The sequence below is a fragment of the Mytilus trossulus genome, chromosome 10 (assembly GCF_036588685.1).
Source record: "Mytilus trossulus isolate FHL-02 chromosome 10, PNRI_Mtr1.1.1.hap1, whole genome shotgun sequence".
Taxonomy (NCBI): domain Eukaryota; kingdom Metazoa; phylum Mollusca; class Bivalvia; order Mytilida; family Mytilidae; genus Mytilus; species Mytilus trossulus.
Window position 1 is genome coordinate 22,175,542 of NC_086382.1, and position 24,770 is coordinate 22,200,311.

The following is a 24,770-nucleotide window of genomic DNA, read 5'->3' on the forward strand; positions in this document are numbered from 1 at the left end:
GTACAATTGTAATTAGCAAATACTAACATGCGACTCTTCCCGGTAGTTTTTCACCATGAAATCCCTCGTTGGAGTGGAACATATTTGGGTATCTGTAACAAAAGGAAATAATAAATTAGTATCAGCTTCAAAATGGGGAATATATTTTGGCTTTTGAAATTGATGTGATGTGTTTTGAATCAAATTTTAAATCACGACATTTGATTTACAATTACTGTGAATTCTAATTAAAATATGCCTCATTCGAGTCTAAATTTGAATAAAAGAAATTGATTTAAGACCAAATTTGTCATACAATTCTAAGCTATTGTTACAGTAAAACCTATTTTTATTGTCTCCCTTATATTAACATAGTTTCAAGTACAATTGTAATTAGCAAATACTAACATGCGACTCTTCCCGGTAGTTTTACACCATGAAATCCCTCGTTGGAGTGGAACATATTTGGGTATCTGTAACAAAAGGAAATAATAAATTAGTATCAGCTTCAAAATGGGGAATATATTTTGGCTTTTGAAATTGATGTGATGTGTTTTGAATCAAATCTTAAATCAGCGACATTTGATTTACAATTACTGTGAATTCTAATTAAAATATGCCTCATTCGAGTCTAAATTTGAATAAAAGAAATTGATTTAAGACCAAATTTATCATACAATTCTAAGCTATTGTTACAGTAAAACATATTTTTATTGTCTCCCTTATATTAACATAGTTTCAAGTACAATTGTAATTAGCAAATACTAACATGCGACTCTTCCCGGTAGTTTTTCACCATGAAATCCCTCGTTGGAGTGGAACATATTTGGGTATCTGTAACAAAAGGAAATAATAAATTAGTATCAGCTTCAAAATGGGGAATATATTTTGGCTTTTGAAATTGATGTGATGTGTTTTGAATCAAATTTTAAATCAGCGACATTTGATTTACAATTACTGTGAATTCTAATTAAAATATGCCTCATTCGAGTCTAAATTTGAATAAAAGAAATTGATTTAAGACCAAATTTATCATACAATTCTAAGCTATTGTTACAGTAAAACATATTTTTATTGTCTCCCTTATATTAACATAGTTTCAAGTACAATTGTAATTAGCAAATACTAACATGCGACTCTTCCCGATAGTTTTTCACCATGAAATCCCTCGTTGGAGTGGAACATATTTGGGTATCTGTAACAAAAGGAAATAATAAATTAGTATCAGCTTCAAAATGGGGAATATATTTTGGCTTTTGAAATTGATGTGACGTGTTTTGAATCAAATCTTAAATCAGCGACATTTGATTTACAATAACTGTGAATTCTAATTAAAATATGCCTCATTCGAGTCTAAATTTGAATAAAAGAAATTGATTTAAGACCAAATTTATCATACAATTCTAAGCTATTGTTACAGTAAAACATATTTTTATTGTCTCCCTTATATTAACATAGTTTCAAGTACAATTGTAATTAGCAAATACTAACATGCGCCTCATCCTGGTATGTTATTCACCATGAAATCCCTCTCGTTGGAGTGGAACATATTAAAAAATGATTCATTTTGTTTACAAACATGAACTTAGTTTTAAGGAAATACATACATTATGACTCTTGCTATCTGCCATGAATGGGTCTTCTTCCATCAAGGAGGGCAACATAAATTAAAGAAATTTAACAAAAGCTCTTAATTTATATCTGCTTTAAACAGAAGCTATTTGCTGTTACAATTTACAGCAAATTATGAAAATCTATTTTGGTGCACCAGCCATTAGCCATACTATCAAATTTCACAAATTGGTAAATATTAAAATTCTAAACACTTTTCTTCTAAACACTTCAAATTGGCAAACTCATTTATACTCTGGAGAAACTATAATAAGTCTTGGGTCAAAGTCAATCCAATGTTTTAATGCACGATTATTTATCAATGCAACTATCAAAAGCATGATTTCATCATAACACATCAATATAGAGGTCAATAATGAATCTGTTTTTGAGGGAGCTAGTTCCAGTGGTCCCTAGTCCCATTTAACTTGGATATTATGTCTAAAGTCTTTAGTCTACGTGTAGTGTTTGTCTTCAGTCCAAGTGCAGTGTTTGTCTTCAGTCCTAGTGCAGTGTTTGTCTTCAGTCCTAGTGCAGTGTTTGTCTTCAGTCCTAGTGCAGTGTTTGTCTTCAGTCCTAGTGCAGTGTTTGTCTTCAGTCCAAGTGCAGTGTTTGTCTTCAGTCCAAGTGCAGTGTTTGTCTTCAGTCCAAGTGCAGTGTTTGTCTTCAGTCCAAGTGCAGTGTTTGTCTTCAGTCCTAGTGCAATACATAGGACCTACAGAGTACAGATGAGTTAAATTATTTTTAATCAATTTTCTTCACAAATTTGTTATATATATGGTGTATGACTTAGAATACACTTAGAAGTTTAGTGTGCTTATAATTGGGATTCATGCAGTTACAACTTATTGTTAAAAGAAATGGCATCCAACATCATAACCAGTTTTTGGAAAAATGAAAAGTTATCTGTAATTGATGTAAGCATGGCTATGGCTAATGTTATATTGGAAAAGTTTTTGATTTCTTTAAGTTGTGTTATCATTTTAAAGAAATGCTGAAAAAAATGTTGATCAAAATTATATACCAAGAAACAAGATTAAGAGAAGGCATACACATACATTAGCTCATTTAAATACATATCGTAATTACCGAAATATATATAACAAGTGAAACTGCGAGCTACTGCTCACTAATGATACCCCCGCCGCAAGTGGATAATATTAATAGTGTAAAAATATGCAAGTGTTCGGTAAACAGGAAGTTGTCGAGTGATAAATCTGAAAACGCATCACACGGTATAGCTGACTTATATAAATCCTGAAACCAAATTTCAGAAATCCTTGTATTGTAGTTCCTGAGAAAAATGTGACGAAAATTTTCAACTTGGCTATCATGTGTAAAATCATACAAGTGTTCGGTAAACAGGAAGTTGTCAAGTGATCAATCTGAAAACACATCACACGGTATAGCTGACTTAGATAAACCCTGAAACCAAATTTCAGAAATCCTTGTATTGTAGTTCCCGAGAAAAATGTGACGAAAATTTTCAACTTGGCTATCATGTGTAAAATCATACAAGTGTTCGGTAAACAGGAAGTTGTCATGTGATCAATCTGAAAACACATCACACGGTATAGCTGACTTAGATAAACCCTGAAACCAAATTTCAGAAATCCTTGTATTGTAGTTCCTGAGAAAAATGTGACGAAAATTTTCAACTTGGCTATCATGTGTAAAATCATACAAGTGTTCGGTAAACAGGAAGTGGTCAAGTGATCAATCTGAAAACGCATCACACGGTATAGCTGACTTGGATAAACCCTGAAACCAAATTTCAGAAATCCTTGTATTTTAGTTCCTGAGAAAAATGTGACGAAAGTTTCATGGGACGGACTGACTGACGGACTGATGGACGGACTGACGGACGGACAGACAGAGGTAAAACAGTATACCCTCCCTTTTTTAAAGCGGGGGTATAATTAAAAATAATTTTAACTAGTTTTAATGCTTTAAAATGGACCTCTCAATGTGATTGGAGTTATCTCCCTTAGCATACTTCATGAAAACAAATACCAGTTACTTTTCAATAACTTTTTTCAGTTCATGGTGATTAAGAACTTGAAATACTGAAGGCTTTTTCTTCAGTTAATACTAATATATATTTAAGTACCAGTCTTTGTAAAAATCAGGCAATTTAGGTAAAAATCAAAACATGATCAGAAATAACCCGAGCTAATGATGCTATCCAATACTTAACATCATCTTGAGTTAAAAATTATTAATCTTTCGTTTGTGTGTGTCTGGTAATCTCAAATAACTTGGATAGCAAATTTCAGAGTTATCTCCCCTTATTCGTTAATTCCTAGTGCATATCAACCAAATTGTATCTTCTAGTAGACCTTTTCAACATCTCTCGACACCGACTAATGACATCTACAGTTTACAGGTAAAATAGATGGGTCGTCTCAAAGACAAAAACCATCATGATAATCAATACGTAACATATTGGATTGGCGGTTATATATTGTCTTGACTGTACAGCTTCAGAATATATATGAACCAATAAACAAATAAATATATTTCTCTGTTATATAATATTCTTATTTCGTATGTATTTACACGACATTTCATGTTGAATTGATTAAAACAAATACAGCAACCATCCTGCATCCTGATCCGCTTTCTCTTCATTTTATGATTTTGTGAGTCCTTTACCAAATGTTTGCCGCATGTAGATAAAGATTAATTTGTTAGTGTAAAAGCTTTTATGAAAAAGAATTACTGGACTGTCTGTACGTCCGTATCACACTTGTGAACATGACGAAATTGGAATATTTTTAATCGATCGTTACCTTAGTTGATGTACAGTACTGTACTTATTCAAAATCTGAAGGGATAATCAATAATTGATTTTGAAGGTCTAAGAAAATTATCACATCTAATTTTTTTTTATCAACGGCGGACTTTTCCGCTTAAAGATATTTTGTTCGAGTTGATATTTTTCATGATAAATATTTTAGAAAACAAAATATAATTGACTTCTCGTTTTAATGTTACAACATCTTAAGCAGTGTATTACATGTACCTGTGTATGGAATTTATATTTCAAGTTGTTAGTTAATACTATAGAGCTTATTGACATTGATATTTCAATATGGACAGTGCTAAGCAGGGTTTTGGTGTCCCGAAAACATCACACCTTGTCCCTTTGTCATAGTGTCCTTTCCCCGTTCCTGAAAATGACCTTTGGGTTTCTTACAAGAAAATGATCAAATTTCGTTAATTTTATTTATGCAATGGCATTGCTATATTTTGTTTTGTTTTCATCGGGTCAAAATTTATTTCTCTATATCCAATTTCTGGAACAAAGTTTTGTACTTTTTTCGAGTTTTTTCGTACTTAAGATTTTTTTGTACCTCATCTATATGACCATACTAAAGAGAGGTTTTGAATCAAAATATGGAGAAATAATCAGCTGCATTTCCCGGAGGACTGTGTTCTCCTTAGAGACAAAGTTTATCCAAATCGACATCCTTAAGTTACACCATTTCAACACCTCATATAAATCGTAAGCCAGAACATTTGAAAGAAAGAGCAAAAACCTTAATCGCATGATTGGTGGATACAGAATTCAAGAGGAACACTAAATCATTTGGTGAATTGAAAATATACAAAGTATTCAGTACATTATGGAGGCACACAAGGCCAAAACTAACAGACATTGCGGAAACATGTGCCGCCCTTATCAACAGATATAAAACATTGTTTAATTAAATATCAACTACAATCAAACATGCTTTGTTTTTTTCATTTTCCAAATTCCACCAGGTTAGCTAAAAGTTCAACGCCTAAAAAGATGAAATGTGACTTAAAGTTTATTATTTTCTTTACGATAAATCTAAAAAAAAATCCATGTTATTTGGACTCTGCAGGAAAGTTTATCACTGTCAATGAAAGCAATTAAATCAATAATGATTTCAATTTTTATTTTTGAGACGACCCCTCACCTTTAACCTGTCGTAGTCGTTCTCAACTGTAGGTGTCGAGAGATGTTGAAAAGGTCTAGTACCAGAAAGGAAAACGGAAATGAATGTTATTTTTGTGCATAACTACATATTATGCACTGAAATCATTGTCAAATTAGGTGGTTGTTTTTGGGCATGTTTTCACCACTGCCCGATTCTTAGGCAGACTGGCACTTAAGTATCTTGTGATACGAATGATGCAACAAAAAACTAATCACCATGTATGTTAATAGCTAATATTCTTAATTACCATACTTTTTTGTAATACATTACCTTTACATTGCTTTCTCTAAACCTTAGGTTGTTCAAATTTTCTGCTACAGTTATTAGATTTCTGTAAAATATCAAATTTGCAAATATAAATGTTGGAAAAAAAATTGAGAATGGAAACAGGGAATGTGTCAAAGAAACAACCAAACCATAAAAAAACAACAGCAGAAGGTCACCAACAGGTCTTCAATATAGCGAGAAGTTCCCTCACCTGGAGGCGTCCTTCAGCTAGCCCCTAAACAAATATATAATATAGTTCAGTGATAATGAACGCCATACTAAACATACCTGCCAACTTTATCGATTTAGGCGTGTACTACACGATTTTGACCCTTAGTCACGATTGCACGATCGTGTTCCTGAAAAACCCTCTAAAACACGATTTGGTGAAAATCTACACGAAAAATATTGTTGTTCCCGATTTTGAACTGTGTCTAATGGAGGAAAATTGTGTTCAGCCAATCAAATTGTGTGTTTCTCATGATCAAATTAATCAGCCAATCAAAAACGTTTTCTCTCAAGATTGTTTTAACATGCTAGATATTGAACTTGTGTTGTATTCCACTGTTTGTTGATGTAAAAACGTGAACATGGCAAATGATTTTTCAACTGCAAGGAGGTTCTTACACAGAATAAGAATAAAAGCATGGCTGATTGACAAACTTCAATGATGCAGTACTACCATGAATATAATAAATAGTAGTTTATTCACTAATTTATTGACATTACATACACACTTGGTGTAACATAATTTCATTTATGTATTCAAACATTTAAAGTATAATGTACTATTCATTATTTTTCACATGGACACCCCACAGCCACATCAACATGAGGAATCCCTTAAATGAGGGACTACCCTTAGTCAAGGGGTCACTCTTGTAAAAAATAAAATAGAAAAATGTAGATTTATTTACTTTAAAATGGGAAATTCTGACATTATATTTAGAACAGCTTTTCTAAATGAAGAGTCCTATTATTTTGAACAATAAAGAAGAAATAAGGCCAAGAACATATCAAAATTCTTGGACATGTGACAGTGTTGACCATATAATACAGATAGGTCATAAGATGTATAGTTCTTTGGGAAAAGTTTCTTCAAATAATATGCATATGAATGTGTACTCATTTGTACATGTACTTTAAAAGTGGTTTTTAATGTCCTAACATTGAGGGGGGATCCCTATGTGTTGTTCCAAACCTGATAAAGGTCCTTCTTTGAGTATAATTTTAAATTGGAAAAGTCAACAACTATTTTGTATCCTTACACATGAAAATAATTCCTGGTCTTACAGCTACATGTTCATATTTTCTGCTGATATAATAACTAGAATCATGCAAATTAACTTAAAAAATGGGATGTAAGCTCATCTTACAAATCATGCAAATATGACACTTTTTTTAGACTACAAAACAGCATGCGCAAAATAGTCGTCGCAAAGAATTTTAAACTTTGAAATTGTTGTCGCGCGCTACAACCCCCATGAGCATTTTCAAAAGTTGGCAGGTATGACTAAACTCCAAATTATACACAAGAAACTAAAACAAGTGAAACTGCGAGCTACTGCTCACTGATGATACCCCTGCCGCAAGTGGATAATATTAATAGTGTAAAAATATTAGTTCGGTATAAAATATTGTTCGGTAAACAGGAAGTTGTTGAGTGATGAATCTGAAAACGCATCACACGGTATAGCTGACTTATATAAATCCTGAAACCAAATTTCAGAAATCCTTGTATTGTAGTTCCTGAGAAAAATGTGATGAAAATTTTCAACTTGGCTATCATGTGTAAAATCATACAAGTGTTCGGTTAACAGGAAGTTGTCAAGTGATCAATCTGAAAAGTGAAAATGCATCACACGGTATAGCTGACTTAGATAAACCCTGAAACCAAATTTCAGAAATCCTTGTATTGTAGTTCCTGTGAAAAATGTGACGAAAAATATTCATGGGACGGACTGACTGACGGACGGACAGACAGACAGAGGTAAAACAGTATACCCCCCTTTTTTAAAGCGGGGGTATAATTAAAATAATTCAAGACTAACAAAGGCCAGAGGTTCGCGACTTGGGACAGGCGCACAATTGCAGCTGGGTTAAACATGTTTATGTTTATATAGATTAGACCGTTGGTTTTCCCGTTTGAATGGTTTTACACTAGTAATTTTGGGGCCCTTTATAGCTTGTTGCTGGTGTGAGCCAAGGCTCTGTGTTGAAGGCCGTACTTTAACCTATAATGGTTTACTTTTTAAATTGTTATTTGGATGGAGAGTTGTCTCATTGGCACTCACACCACATCTTCCTATATCTATTATGAGATCTCAACCCTCCTCCTTTACCTCTAGCCAATGTAGAAAAGTAAACGCATAACAATACGCACATTAAAATTCAGTTGAAGAGAAGTCCAAATAGAAAGTAAGCTTACTCCTAGTTTTAACCATGATTTTGTTTACTTAAGCGATAAATTTAGATATGATCCAGCTAAACTTAACAAATGCAAGTGCAACCTCAACAGAAGGGCAAGGCCAAATAATCTCCAAGGAAATGAGATGTGCCTAGGTAATACAACTGCAGTGTTCTCCCCAGAGTTTTTGGATATATAACGCTGTGGTAAGCGTGTAATTTTTGACAATTCTCACTAACTTTGTTGCGATGCACTGTTTGTTTGTAAGTGATTTGTTATGCGTTTTTCTTATTGTAACAAACCCCTGTGTTTGATCGTTTTTAAGAGTTCGTAAAACAAGTTTGTGATTGTCATTGGGAAATGCAGTCAATTTATTTCATCTCATTTCATTCATATATGCCTCTATATACTGTAAATTCAGAAATTATTGTGAGGTTTTTATTAATGCGAATAATGAGACTGAGTTGTAAATGCAATAATTAAAACTCGCATTTTGTAATATTTTAACTGAATTAAGCATGACTTTTCAAAATCGTAAAAATTAAAATCCCATTCAAATGTAAAATGACAAAATCGCAATAATAAATTCACGCAATAATTTCTGAATTTACAGTGTTCTTTAAATTAATAACCAGCTGCGCCATGAGCGCATGATACGCCCGACGTCTTATGTGGAAGTTATATGCAATAATCATAAATAGTTTCTGAGAAAGTTTTAAGCAATAACCATATATAGTTTTTGAGACACGGCGGGAAACCACCCACCCTGGGTTTTTTTTTACAAAAAACTAAATATCACTAAAATCAAAATTTTACAAAAAACTAAATATCACTAAAATAAAATTTTGAATCAAAACCAAAAAGTATACAGATCTTTAGATTAATATAACAAAGAAGTGTGTAAAGTTTTAAGCAATAATCATAAATTATTTTTGAGATACGGCGCGACATGTAAAAAAAACCTCCCCTTTTTTACAAGATACTCAATCACTCAAAAATGAAATTTTGATTCATCATCAAAAAGTATACAGATCTTAAGATTAATATAACGAAGACATGTGTAAAGTTTGTAGCAATTATCATAAATCAATTTTGAGATATGGCGCGACATGTAAAAAAAACCTCCCCCTTTTTTACAAAATTTTGATTCATCACCAAAAAGTATCCAGATATTAAGATTAATATAACTAAGAAGTGTTTAAAGTTTTAAGCCATAATCAAGAATTACTTTTGAGATACAGTGCGACATGTGAAAAAAACACACCCCTGTTTTAGTTACAAAGTGCTGTAAATCAAAAAGTTTAATTCTAATTTTCACCAAAAAGTATACAGATCATTTGACCACCATAAGAAACAACTATATTAAGTTTCATGAAATTTTGATAAGTCGTTCTCAAGTTACGATGCGACATGTTTACGCCGGACAGACAGATGGACGGACATGTGTATACCGTAAATTTTGATGGGCGTATAAAAACAAGAATGTGTCCCCTGTACATGGATGCCCCATTCGCACTATCATCAAAAACTACCAACCAAAAACTTTGACCTGAAACTGGCACTATCATTTCTATGTTCAGTGGACTGTGAAATTGGGGTCAGAACTCTAATTTGACATTAAAATTAGAAAGATCATATCATTTGGAACATATATATACTAAGTTTAAGGTTGATTGGACTTCAACTTCATCAAAAACTGCCTTGACCAAAAACTTAAACCTTAAACTGGACAGATGAACGAACGAACGGACGGATAGACGAACAGACAGACAGACAAACGAACGAACAGACAGACAGACCAGAAAACATAATGCCCCTCTACTTTCATAGGTGGGGCATAATAAAAATAGATGTCAATGTTGAAATCTTTGTTTATTTTGATCTTTCAAAGTCAACATTTTGTAAAATTTATTACACTGGTCCTGCAGAGTTACTAAATACAACAGAAATAATTCATATCTTACTTTCCTGAACATTATTGCTGATGATTTTTGGCCCCTTATTCCTTAATGTTCAGGGATATTAACCAAGGCTTCCAAAATTTTTTTGAGCCAGCCAGACATTTTATTTATGATCTCGATTTTAGTATCTAAGACTACGTCACAAAAGGCAATTATGGTAATCAGATGGCCATTCCAATGATTGACATTAGTCTAGATTAAAAAAAAAAACGATATTCAACTTTACTTTGATATGAATTCGATGTTATGAAGTAAACTGTTAAAATTGGCAGTGCATCATTCAAAGTGTACACATCAGCGTGCTCATAATCTGCCTTAGGCTCTTTGTTTGTGCAAAATGACATTGTCAAAAACTTTTAGTATTTAAAGTCACATTTTCCCAAATCGGATGTTGATTGGTCAATAGTAAAACATGGACCAAATTGGATACGTAAAATCATTACGTACGTTAGATACAGGTATCAATGATAATTTTAGCATTTTTGAAGAAATGTAGGATGCATATTTGAATTTCCCTAAATTTCCGACCTGTGCACATGCGCACACATGTACTTGTTCATGCAACGTAGTTCTGACGATTTTTCATTAAACCCCTTTTTAAATGTTTAATCAAATCATGTTTTATATAAATGTATTTATTATAACTTAATATTTTGGACTAAATCAATTAGATACAAACTGCTGAAATGTATGAAAATAATTGTGAATAGACGGATTAATTTAAATACAATGTCCGGTACTGAAAATTATAGTTTACCTGTCACCTGAGCAGGTAGTTTTCAGCTGTCCAACATCTAATTAGCCTTGATTAAAATTAAAGTATTGAACTAGGGGTTGTTTTGATAGTAATTAATCATCATGTCACTTTTATGACCGGAAATGTGGGGCTTTTAAAGCAAAACTTTGGGACAAAAAGATAGTGAAATATATTAAAATGACCGAAAAAGTTTTGAAAACTAAAAAGTATATGACCGTTTCATGCTTTGCCCAGCTGGATTTTTAACGGACATTATACAAATGACCGGAATATATGACCGTTTTGGAAGCCTTGAAATTAACCCCAATCGGACACTAAGCCTTCCCTTCACTATATGGAACCTTGTGGTATAATGTCAGAGTGATTTATACAGTTAAACATAAGTATATAATTGGCCCGAAACTTTAAAATGAGACATCTCTCAATCCAAGTCACAATTTGTAAAAAAATAAACCATTAAATACAAAATGCCCCAGCTCACACCTAACAATAAGCTAAAAAGAGCCCCAAAAATCTTTCAAAAGGGAAAACCAATGCAACAGTCTAATCTATAAAAACAAGAGGCTCTCAAGAGCCTGAATTCCTTGAACCTGTTTTTCATAGATTTTTAAATGTTAGCAAAATTGATGAACAGATTGTGAAAAATTGTCTGAAGGGTAATAACTCCTCTTTGGGTTCAATTGACAATTTTGGTCATATTTTCTTTTTTGTAGATCTTACTTTGCTGAACATTATTGCTGTTTACAGGTTATATCTATAGTACTATTCAAGATTATAAAAAAAAATGCAAAATTTCCTTATAATTAACAATTCACTGGCACAACCCAAAAATGAGTTGTTCAATTCGTCTGAAAATTTCAGGTCCGATAGAATTTGACCAATTGAACAATTTTACCCATGTCAGATTGCTCTAAAAAGTTTAGTTTTTGAGATTTAAGCCAAAAACTGCATTTGACCCCTATGTTTTATTTTTAGCCTTGGTGGCCATGTTTGTGGATGGATCAATATTTCAGATACAATTTATATACTAGATACCCTAAGGAACATTAAGTAAAAGTTTGAAGGTATTTGGCCCAGAGGTTTCAGAGAAGATTTTTTAAATAGTTTACCACGACAGATGTCCACTGACACCCAGTGATGGCATGAGACCCTTCGGGCAGCAGTGAGCTAAAATATGAGAGAAATAAGAGAGAGACGAGAAATAATATTATTTGTGTTTTTCTCAATTTCATTAGTTTTTAATAAAATGGTCACTAGTTTGAACCGAGAGCAATGACCAAATAAAACTAACAGATACCATACAAATATAATTCTGAGCCACTTAAACTTTGTTTTTAAAATAAGAGTTCGTACATTGCAAATTAATATTGTTGGTTTTTTTTAATTTCTAAGTGCAATAATAATTTACTGGATATGAAATATCTACTATATTTACCACACACTTTATTGAGAAATGCATTTATACATTCATGAGTCAATCATTGATTGAGTAAAGACCAGTGGCAAATATTTCTATGTACATCCAGTAGATTCAGGAATAATGATGCTTTCAGTCTTGATAAGGGGTAAATAAAGCTACAAAAAGTTTTCTTTATAACATTGAAGCAACATATCAAGTTTAGCTAATTGATTCTGTACAGAACTTTATTACACATTTTTTGGATATTAATTTTTACTCAAAAACATTTCTTCTTTAGATATATATGGCTAGTTTTTTGTACTGTTAACTCAGACAAGGCCTACATTGAAAATCAACTGCATGTAAAAATAACATAATTTAACTACATGTAAATATAACATGATTAAACTACATGTAAATATAACATGATTAAACTACATGTAAACCTTGAGTTTTTATCAATGAGAACGTAAATTTCACAGTTCAGTTTACATGTGGATTGCACTATCACAATAGTTTACGTGTGGATTACGAACTCCCCCTTGAAAACTATTAAGCACTGTTAAAAGTCGATGTTCTGTTCGAATTGTGACTGTTAAAGTCGAGTTTGAGAGTCAAACGAACCCCCCTTTGGAAATTCCTGGCTACGGCCCTGATAACACTGTTTAGGTCAACATTAACATGGCCCAAGACAATGAGGTCATGTTAAAACAAATATATTGCTTAGCTGAGCACACCTGAATAAACTGCAGATGTCCAACACTGAAAAGTTGTGGCCAAAATGGACACATTATTTGCACTTGAAACAGGTCTGAATTTGGATTGTTATTAAATATAGTCACAAATTCTTATTTACCCCTCCCCCTCCCCACAACTCCCTCATTTCTTTCTTCCAAAAATAATCTCAATTCAAATTTCTAATGGAGTTAATTTGCAACCATAACTACTTATTTAAATACCTCAAAAATATTAAAACATAAAATGACATACAGTCATGGTTAAAATTAATAATAATTGATAGTTGCTTCTAAAATAAATTAACAGCTAATCATCTTAAGACAATCATCGTTTCTTAATACATTATTTACATGCAGTGTAAGGGAGGTACAATGTTATCACAGTATTCTTTAAATGGATTGGATTACCTCCCTTGCACTGCTAAATTGTCCATGCTTAACATTGACCAAGAAAACTCAATATTAATATTTCCTGACAGACATGTACAGCTAACAATTCTTCCATTCAACAAATATAGTTGACATATTGCTTATAAATAAGAAAAACAAACCAAAACAAAAACTTGACACTGAGCAATGAACCATGAAAATGAGGTCAAGATCAAATAAAACCTGCGCGACCGACATATATATATATATATATATATATGTAGATAGATTGTAAAGTACATGTATTTCTATACACCAAATATTGTTGACCTATTGCATAGTATTAAACAAGAATGTGTCCATAGTACATGCCCCATCACTCTATAATTTTTTATGTTCAGTGGACTGTGGAAATGGGATAAAATCTCTAATTTGGCATTTAAATTAAAAAGATCATATCATAGGGAACTTGTGCACCAAGTTTCAGGTTGATTGGACTTCAACTTCAAACTTCATGGACCAAAACCTTTAACCTGAAGTGGAATGAACAGACACATGTAGGAATAGTTGGACACATTCACAGACCAGAAAACATAATGCCAATAAACATGATGAATAGGGCATAAAAAGACCAAAACCCAAAAACTTAACTTTGACCACTGAACGACGAAAATGAGGTCAAAATCAGATGACACTTGCCAGCTAGACATTTACACCTTACAATCATTGCATACACCAAATATAGTAGACCTGTTGCATTCAGTATAAGAAAAACAGACCAAATCGCAAAAACTTTACTTTGACCACTGAATGATGAAAATGAGGTCAAGGTCAGATGACACCCACCAGTTGGACATGTACACCTTAGTCCTCCCATACACCGAATATACTTTTTTTTTTAATTACTAGACCTATTGTTTGTAGTATCTGAGATATGGACTTGACCTCCAAAACTTAACCTTATTCAATGATCCATATAATGAGGTCAAGATCAAGTGAAAACTGTCTGATGGCAAGAGGACTTTGCAAGGAACGCACATACCAAATATAGTTATCCTAGTATTACTTATAATAAGAGAGTGCTAGAATTTAACATTACAAGAAGTCTTAACTGAATCATGAAAACGAGGTCAAAGACATTAGACATGTAACTGTCAGAAACTTCGTAACATGGAAATCTATATACATAGTATGAAGCATTATAGTTAAAAACAGCCTTTCTGAGCATTATGTAACTTATATTAAAAATTTCACAGCTCAATTTAAACTGACTAAATTGTATGACTGATAGAAAATACTTGAAAATTTCATTTTGGGCTACAGGAACATAAACTTTCAATATCAAAATCAGTTTTTGCTGACTTTTTCTTGTTTGTCCTACTCCTTTAAAGACTTTCAACAATTTTTACAATGAATTTAGTACAAAATCCAAGGTATTGAAGTATCAAGGAATATTGACCCTCCTTTTTTTTCATCTGGTCACACAGTCAGTGAAGTACTTTAAATTGATCAAAAGTGCAATCATGGTCATGTAACTAAAAAATAGTTAAGATATAAAAAATTCATTTGGAATATTAATGGCATTTTTGTGAGTTTCTGCAGTGTTTACATTAGACTATTAGCTATCTGCCAAGTACATATGATGCAATGATATAAAGGGTAAAAATAAAATAATTTCATTAAATCTGCATTTGTTTGGGGGTAGTAAACAACCTATGTTTTAATGTTTAACACCACAGAAACAACTTTCTGTGCATTAATAATAATTTAGGATATTTTTTTATATATCAGCATATTGTCAGGGTGAGAAAAGCTAAAAATAACACAAAGACATGTTTTAGGCTCTAAATTTGCAATATATGTGACATTTTGCAACCAAAAAGATTGAAATGTGGCTACTATTATTTCAAATGATCAGTTAAGACCCAAAAAATCAATTGTTTTCTGAATTTTATGTTTAACCACATTTCGCTATAAGAGGGTGGTAAAGGGTTGTTTTCGTGCAACGTTTCCGGCTTTTTTATTTCATGTGTTTTCGTGTTTTGTTTTTCGTTTTCTGGTGTTTGGTTCGATGTGCGTGCTTCGTATTTCCCCTTATTTATTTTCCGTGTTTCTTGTCGGTGCTCTTAATTCCTCGTTCTTGCATTGTTCCGCATTTGATTAAAAATTGGAACTAACTCCTTTCTACTGTATATGTATGCTATACATGTAATAAAGTCCATCACAATAATAATTTTTTTCAAATCAGATGCAAGTAGCATACGCTAAAAGGTGACCACAAGGTCTTTATGTCCATTAACAATGTCTACATGATCTCCAAAAATGGCTGAGTAATAACTGCTGGTACTTTTTTTTTCTTAATATTTACGATTTTTTTTCTCGTGCTGCTTTTTTCCCCGTTTTTTATTTTTTGTGCTACGTTTTTGCGATTTTTATTTCACGTGTTTCCGTGTTCAGTACCCCCCTTTACCACCCTCTTAAAGGTGTCACACCACCAATTAAAAGTCCCAATCTGTTCAACCAAATTTTGCAATTTTCACAGCTTTCAAAATATTTTATCCCTAAGGGACAACATCAAAAGTTCAATGAAGGATAAAAAACTTAATTCACATAGTTTTTTCACTGACCCCCCTACCCCCTCTCAACTTAATTTGGGAAAAATTGATTGACCCATATGGATATATATAAAAATTATGTCGGATAACCAAATTTTGCAGCAGTTCAAACCCCCCAGCCCCAAAATATTTGAATTAAGTTTTTTATCTTACATCCTTTGATGTCGTCCCCAAGTTTAACTTCATAGAAACTAGGTATATATATACTGAATTGTACAGGTGTCACCTTTCTGCATGCCAATTTTCAACATACATTCAAAATCACACAAGAAAGATGAGAGCTCCTGAAAGGAGGTACCACTAAAAATAACCCCTGGTTTTCTTGAAATCTTAAATTAGTATACAGTGGAGTGCATTAATCCTCAATTTTAAATGCAAACTCCTACACAGGTAAAATTTGGCTCAAAATGGTCTTAATATATTTCTCTTAACAAAAGTTTCATTTCTGCAAATTTGTTGGTTAGTTTAGGTGAACAGTGACATCAAATGCACTATTTTTTGTCCAAGTAGGCCTACTTTCACATACGTCCTAAATTTGAGGGAGTAATTGGTGGTATGACACTTATTAAGCAGGTTTTTTCAGATTTAAAAAAAAAAATAATCATTTATTTTTCATTACAAATTTTATTAATTACCTTAAGGTGGTACCCAACACTTTAACTAAAATTAATTTGGCTCATTTAATTTTCATAAAATTTTGACAAAGTATTTACTTTGACCCTTTGACAAAAATATAAAAATTTCAAAAATTTGAACCAACTGTTTTATCAGAAAAAATACACTGGTTATATAGCAGCGGACATTTAGCTGATTTTACAGAGTTATCTCCCTGTAATCGTATCAATTGTATGAATAATATTGGCGAACAAAAAAAATATCGTATTATGTCGAAGGACAATTGTAAGATGCTATAAGATAGAAATTGAATAAAAATGTATCGAAAGTATAACACAAAAGAAATCAATGAAATAACTAAGTGCAATCCTTATTTAAGATGCAAACACATCAAAAGAAAAACAAAATCACACTATGTTACCTCATTGACACAAAAACCAACGGCAATCAACAAATAACACGCAAAGAGTCACAAGAAATAAAAAAAAAATCAACTACCGACTTATTATACTGTATGTTCGAACACAAACATAGCCAAACTATGACACCAAAGAAATAATAAGTCAACAAACTAAATTACAAGATCAATACATGATTTATAAAAAAATAATTTAAAAAGTACAGTTGGTTAACATAAACAAAAGGAATACAACGATATAGATATAAATCTATGCTTGTGACCCCAAAAACTCAACTTCACAATGGTACTGTATAACTAAGATGTAACAAAACCTTTTTAAATAATACAGTAATTATAACGGTCAGTGTAATTGTAATTGTTTAGAAGAAAACTTGTCAAACATGCAAGTATTATTAAAAAAAAAAAGTTTTAACCACTAAAAAGTCATGTGATGTTACATACGTAGGACGGGTAGTGTTCAATGCGTAAATTAATTAACAAAACCCCGTCATATAACATCCAACTTTGAAATTGCGTACAAATGTCAAATAATTCAGGTGTGCCACTTTGGGAATGGGCTTAAACGATTGACAATCTATTTTTCAATTTTTGTAATTTTTCCCAGATTTTTTCTATGTCGGGCAAAAAAAGTAGCAGTTTATAAGGAGACCCCCTAAATAACGTAACAACTTGACTTATGGTCGATTTTTTTCAAGTTGCATTGTTAACAATTGTACAACATGTACAATATGAAAATTAATCAGCGTGAATGCAAATATTTATAATGACTTTACGGAAAGTAACTTTTGTGACATCTTGACAACCGTATACAAAGTTCATTTCACTTTTTCACCTTCTAAACTCAAAAGGTCGAATTCTTTTGTTCTATTTAAACCGCATTTCGGACTGTTATAGTTTCTAAGTAAACTAAACATAGACCAATGAACCATGAAAATGAGGTCAAGGTCACTTGAACCTTGCCAGACAGACATGTACACTGAACAATAAATGGATGCATTAAACATAGGTGACTTATTGCTTAAAGTATCTAAGAAGACAAACTTAACCATGAAAAACAGGCCAAAACACAAAAACTTAACACTGAGATTTATGAACCATTAAAAAGAGTTCATGGTGAAATAAACATCAAATAATTTCATACACCAAATATAATTGACCTATGGCATATAGTATATATCAAAATAGACAATAACTGAGGGGGCGGGGCCAATTAATCTCCATGGCAATAAAATGTGCCAATACTAATACAACTGCATACCAAATAGCTTTGACCTACCACTAGTGGGTCACCATAAACTTAACCAAATCACAAACTAATACATTGTTGATGCCTGCAATGACCCCAGAAAAAGCATACCCATGTCTCACTTTTTGACTCTGTCAAGCAAGACAAAAATTAATGATTTATTGACTGTTGGTGGCTGCTTAACGTATAGTGGCAAATAGTTCATACATGTTGAATATTTAGAATGAAAACAAGTCAATAAATACAAGACATTGTCTCAAAAAGGCCATCCAGGATGATGGTCATGGTCAGTAACAGATCCAGAGGGAGGGTTCAGGAGTTGGAACCCCCCCTTCTGTTTGGACAATCAATGCATTTGAATGGGGACATTAAGTTGTACCCCTCCCCAAAAAAATACCTTTATCCGGTGTTGGGTTTTTAAAACTGAGAAATTTCTGAGTTACAGGATAAGATTCTAATTAACAATATTAGATAAAACAATTTAATTTTCTATGGCATAATATTTCAAATCGATTTGCACATGCATACCGGTGAACTCGAATCGAAAATCCGAAGAGTTCAGCCCAATTCTTTGGTTGAACCAGAAACTTAATACAATAGCATTTAATGTATATTAAAAGATGAAATCTTCTCTTCTTATCTTAATTATAAAATATGTTAAACTGTTTTTTATAAAGTGAATTACAAAAAGTTTTCTATGAAACTCAAATTAACATTGCGATACTGTGTAACTTTTTAAACTTGACTATTTATACTGCGTAACAAAATATACTAGGCCATATATTATTCATAAATTTAAAGAAAGAATACAACCTACCTTTTCGACGAAACTTTCAAATCAAATGTGTTAACAGCCGCTCAGAGCACCATTTTTATACCAAAATGGATCCTTCAAGAGTTGAAAAATTAGATCAATAGAAAATTCCCGCCAGTAGTAGCCCACAATGCACGTGGTTCGATGAAGCGAAGCGTGAAGGAAATGGCTAGGGGGTTTACCGAATAGAGATAATTAATCATTTTAATTGGCAAAAAAAATAAAGATAGAGAAAAATAGGCAAGCACTACAGAAAAAAGAGAATAATGGATTCTTAAAAAAGGATTCCGCTAAAATATAAATTGAACGCAAAGAAAATGGAAAATTAATTAAAGAATTGGTAAAATTTGTAAAATTAAATAATTTGATGAAATATACCGATTACAGAAATTAAAAGAACATGAATAACTGCAATTTCACCAAAAAATAATCAGGCAGAAGCAGAAGCAGAATAAAGAATAAGGTAAAATTATACTGATAACAAAAAAAAGAGCAATGTTCACCGGAATACAGCTATCAATTAATTATAGTTATAATGAGCGAATGAGTTTAAAAAACGGGTAAAAAAAATCATAATGAAGGACCAGGCTTGTTTAGTGGCGGGTCAGGAAATTGTCATAAGGGGGCCACCAGAGGCAGATTTAGGGGGCCCAGGGGGGCCCGCCCCACTCCCTCCCTTTTTGGGAAAAAAATTGGTTGCTTATATAGGGAATCACTTAAGCGTGACTGGAGCGGGCCCCCTCTTAGGTCAGTCAGTGGGCCCCCACTTATGAAAATTTCTGGATCCGCCACTGCCCACTGACCACAAAAGTGGATGCATTTTTCTTGAAAAAAAGGCAGCGGGGACTCAAACAAAAAAGCAGGATGTTATTTATGTAAAAAAAAGTCAGGCTAAACTGAGACTAGGACAACATTATCCAGCCTATAGCCCCCTATCCAATACAAATCAAATGATTGCTCCCTAGATTAGTATTAGCTAGCATACTGCAATGTCTGATAAAAAAGAATAGTTGAACTTTTTATAAAGCAAAGAGTATATATGTTTTCTGCATCAACACCAAAAATATCGCCAGAAAGAAGTTCCATAAAGTTAAAAAAATAATAACGTTTGTTTGAGCTTTATATTTCATCACAGGGTTGTCACAAAAGGAACGAATACTTATTGTTCAAATGTTAGAGATAAGTGAGTCCTAATAAATGTGTCAGTCTGGACGGCGGATTTTTCACTAGTATTAAATGTCTATGGTGAAAGAATTTACTAGCATACTGTTAATTTGAGTCCCATATGTCAGTAATTATGTCTGGGAATTCATGTCCAGGTCATCAATATTCCTAAGTTAAAACGTCAGGGGCGGATCCTGAACCCCGATGTCTTGGGAGGGGGTACCATGAAACATTTTTTCAAGTATATGCGAGTGTTAGTAGGTTTTCTCGGAGAGGGGGTCAGATCATCGTGTCTACATTTTAATATCTTTTATTTTTTTCCTATTTCCTTTATTCTTTGTTTTCCTTTCAATTGATCTTTATTATATTCGTCCTAAACATGCATCAAATATTTGCCACTTGATTTTTTCTTGTTTCGACTTCGTCAAAATGATCTCCAAATTACGGCCAGTGCAGTCGTAAAAATGGAAGCCATTAGAGGGACAAGACGCTACAAATTTTGCTCTTGGAAACCGACTTTATCCACAAAGCGGCTATAACAATCCTTGCATGCAAGTAACGTTGTATTTTAAAAGACATTACTTATATCTACTAATTATTGAGCATTAATTAATTTACCCCTCTGACTTTAGTCAACTTCATTTTTTTTTATCCAATCGGTTCTCAGATGTAATTTTTGAAAGTTCAAAAACATAAAAAAAAATCCAATAAAATATTTCGTGGAATGAATGGCAGACTAAACATTTTCAGAGGTTGAAAACCTGAACCCATGAAAACTCATATAAACAATTAAGTTTTTTAAGTCATGCATTTTTTAAGATCCACTTTAAAAGTCTGTCAGTACAAATTTGTTATTCGAACACACCTTCTGTAACTCGTTATGACTCATCGGAAAGGTATTTAACTTGACCAACATATTTCATTTTTTAGTACTGTACATTTGTAAAGATATTAAATCAACCTGTAGCCTAAATATATAAAACTAATCGAATCTGGAGCAAGAGATTTTTGCTTTATACGTTTTCAAGACAAATCTCAAACACGCCCGAACATAAAAAGGTGCATTCGACTTTCCCTTTTAATGAAATTATTGCCCATTTTTAACAAAAAAGTGTACCCGAGGGCAGAAATGTAAATTTAAGGATGCATTCCTCTGAAGTTACAGTCACATTGAATCTCTTTCTAACTTTTGTTTCTAAACTTGTAATATAAGAGGAAAATATCAATCAACTTATAAAATTTTCATTTGTGACATTTTTTTAAAAACAATCAAAGTACTGAAGTACTGAACATCGGATGACCACAAGTTCTTGTGGATGGTTAAAAGCACATGTCACAAAAATAAATCACATCTCCATACCTGAAACTGAGGTCGATGTACAGAGATATATTTGTTCTAGTACAAGTGCGTACGTGGATGATTAATAAATGACAGGAAATTCTACCGCACCGTAATAACTATTGTATTTTAGTGATACAAATCAATACACCTGGAACAGTTAACTTATACTAATATAATAATATTCCCAGAGTATACATTTGGTTGTTATAATATATTACATTAATATTACGGTTGCATGTATATATAATTTTCATCTGTATGTCACTCTATTCTACTATTCTAGTCATAGTGCAGTGCAAGTGCTTGATGGACACTCTTCTATAAAAAAAATCCAGCAAAAACAATAATGTTCAGAGTTAAACCGGTCCTTGTCGGGAGTATCGCAAAACGTTCTTGATCGAGATATTCTTCCACAAGCTTTAACACTTTTTTTCGGTACGTGTGCTTTTGGTAATTTTTGGTCCTCAATGCTCTTCAACTTCGTAATTTATTTAGCCTTTTTATTTTTTTTGAATTCGAGCATCACTGATGAGTCTGTTGTAGACGAAACGCGCGTCTGGCGTATATACTAAATTTAGTCCTGGTATTTATGATGAGTTTATTTAGATAGTATGAGTGATTTAATTTTGTATATACATCTAACGACAACACATTTTCATATCAATTTGTGTTTTAAATATTTATAGGGAGTATTCATTGAAAAAATGAATTTGAAACAAGCGATACGTAATGTTATTTTGCACCAGACAATGACCGCGGATCTATAATTTTTATGGATCGGTTGAAAACCCAAAACATAATTTGCATAATTGAAATTTAGGCAATAACAATACATCGGAATGACCTCACGGTCATCTCGATGTAAAAAAAAACAAACACCGATCAACTGTATTGAATTTAGCCTAATACTTAACTATTTGAGTATTGATACTTTTATTATATCACAGTGTTCGTGTGTCCGGCTACAACATATATGCCCTAAAATGTTTGCACCAGAAGCAGGCGCGGAGCTAATTTGTGTCAAAACGCTGTGGTCACTATGCACATGCATTTTGGAGCTAAAAAAAAGAACTTGACTAGTATTAATAAACTAAAAGAATTAGTTATGTATGTTAGAGTTTGTTTTTGTTGCACTTCTATGTTTCTGATGTTCAGTTGTTTTCTTCATATATAAATATGGATGCTGTCAACGATATATCGTGTTGTTGTTGAGTGCGTTACTTCTAGAGGGAAATATTTCATGCATATTCAGTAAAATAAAACATTAAGAAGTATCCATATTGATTTGGGAAAAAGGCCAGAGGCTCCTGACTTGGGACAGGCGCAAAATGCGGCGGGGTTAGACATGTCTTTGTGAGATCTCAACCCTCCCGCTATACCTCTAGCCAACGTAGCATAAAGAAACACATAGCATTGTTTTTATCTTAATTTTTAAAAAAATAAAAAAATAAAAATGTAAAAATTAAAATTAAAAGCTTAAAAATAAAGAAAAATTGAAATTAATTTTAAAAAGCAACCTTAATCAGGCATGCGCCAGAATGTAATCTTCAAAATGTTGATGGTTTTCTGTAACTAAATAAAAAGAGCAATATCCTTATTATAAAAAATAAGTGGACCCCTTTTTGAAAAAAAGTCGTTGCAAATACATCGAATTCAAGTACTCCTTTTAAGATAAAAATGCGAAGTGTTTCTCCTTTCCTTTCTACAACAACACAATGACTTCTTGTCTGAGGGGTAGTCCCTCATTGCTCCCAATAAAAATTTTTTTTGAAAAAACACAGACATGATTACAGAGCTTTCGTTATAAAGTTTTAAACATAGATTACTTGACTTGTCGGTCCATAACGTGCTAGCCTTAAAAGTTTGCAAAAATGTATATAAACAACTTGTACAATCCAAAACTAATACTTGTTTTATCCAATATCTTTTTTTAATACATTTATGTGTTATAGGGGCGCTGCATACACATAAGACTATATATTGAGAACCGAATTTTCAAATATAGGAGTACAAGGGGAAAGGCAGAAGCAGATTTATAAAATTCTCATATATTGAGCAGGAGACTTATGATACGTATACTTTATGTCTCTAGCTTAGCATTGAAACAGCAAAAGAGCACATCATCTTAAATCGCGGACTGCTTTCAGGGGCGTTTACAACTATTTTGGCATATTAACTTTATGTCCCCATTCAACTGCCTTGATCGTGAAAAAGGGGGTCCAACCCACGGGATCCCTGTATCCATGTGTACTATTACTTTACGATAACAGTCTGTTGCGAGTTTGATTCTTGCTTTTGAAGACAAATTTACAAATGTACTATATAATTAGGATCATCTTGTTTTAAACTTGCCATAGACTTTATATGAGGGTATGGGTGGGGGTTTATAGAATTGCGATTAATGAGCAAAAAATAGAAAGAATAGAGAAAAATTAATCCCAAAATAAAGAAGAGAGAATAACGAGGTGCTTATATATAGTGTAAAGAGAATAACAGACAAAACGTATAAAGAATAAAAAAAAAAATGGCCTAACAAATTTAAGTATACAGAAATCATGGACCTCCAATACATCTTTCAGTCGTATGTCACAAGTTCTAATCTTTCATAGAGAACACACCATGTTAAGGTTGAATTTGTCTTGCCTGCCTAATTGCTATAAGGGTAACTGATTAACATGTTATCATTGAGCAGAGCTGGCTAACAGGAGACATCAAAACCGTGGAAGACCACCAGTTCAAAACTTATATTACACCGTTTGTTTTCCAGTTTGACTGAATGGTTTTACACGTTTCTGTTTTTGGCCTAGTGTTGTCTCAGTGGCATTTATGCCACATCTTTTTTATATCTTATCAATGTATTAAGAAAGGTCATGATTTTTTCTAACTTATTGTCCAGTGGCAAACATTTCTAGATATTTAATGCTAAGAAATTGGTCCAAGAACTAAACCTTAGACTGATTATTGAAACGACACCAAAAGTTGGTTGCCTCCTGTTAATCAGTAAAAGAGAAACTAATACAAGTACGTGAACCATGAAGTATTTAAAAAGCTAAGGTCAACAAAGACCTGGCAGATGACCTCTAAATACACCTCACAAT

At 32.6% G+C, this 24,770-nt stretch overlaps 1 protein-coding gene and 1 long non-coding RNA gene across 2 annotated transcripts in view; both read right to left on the bottom strand.

Annotated features, from left to right (window-relative positions):
- Positions 1-24,770, bottom strand: part of LOC134686080 (uncharacterized) — a 379,196-nt gene that overhangs the window by 301,999 nt on the left and 52,427 nt on the right. The window lies entirely within an intron of this gene.
- LOC134686079 (uncharacterized) lies at positions 1,747-19,245 on the bottom strand. The gene is made up of 3 exons (XR_010101531.1): positions 19,170-19,245; positions 5,829-5,889; positions 1,747-2,584 (listed from the first exon to the last, which is right to left on the bottom strand). It is a non-coding gene; the product is annotated as an uncharacterized LOC134686079 (long non-coding RNA).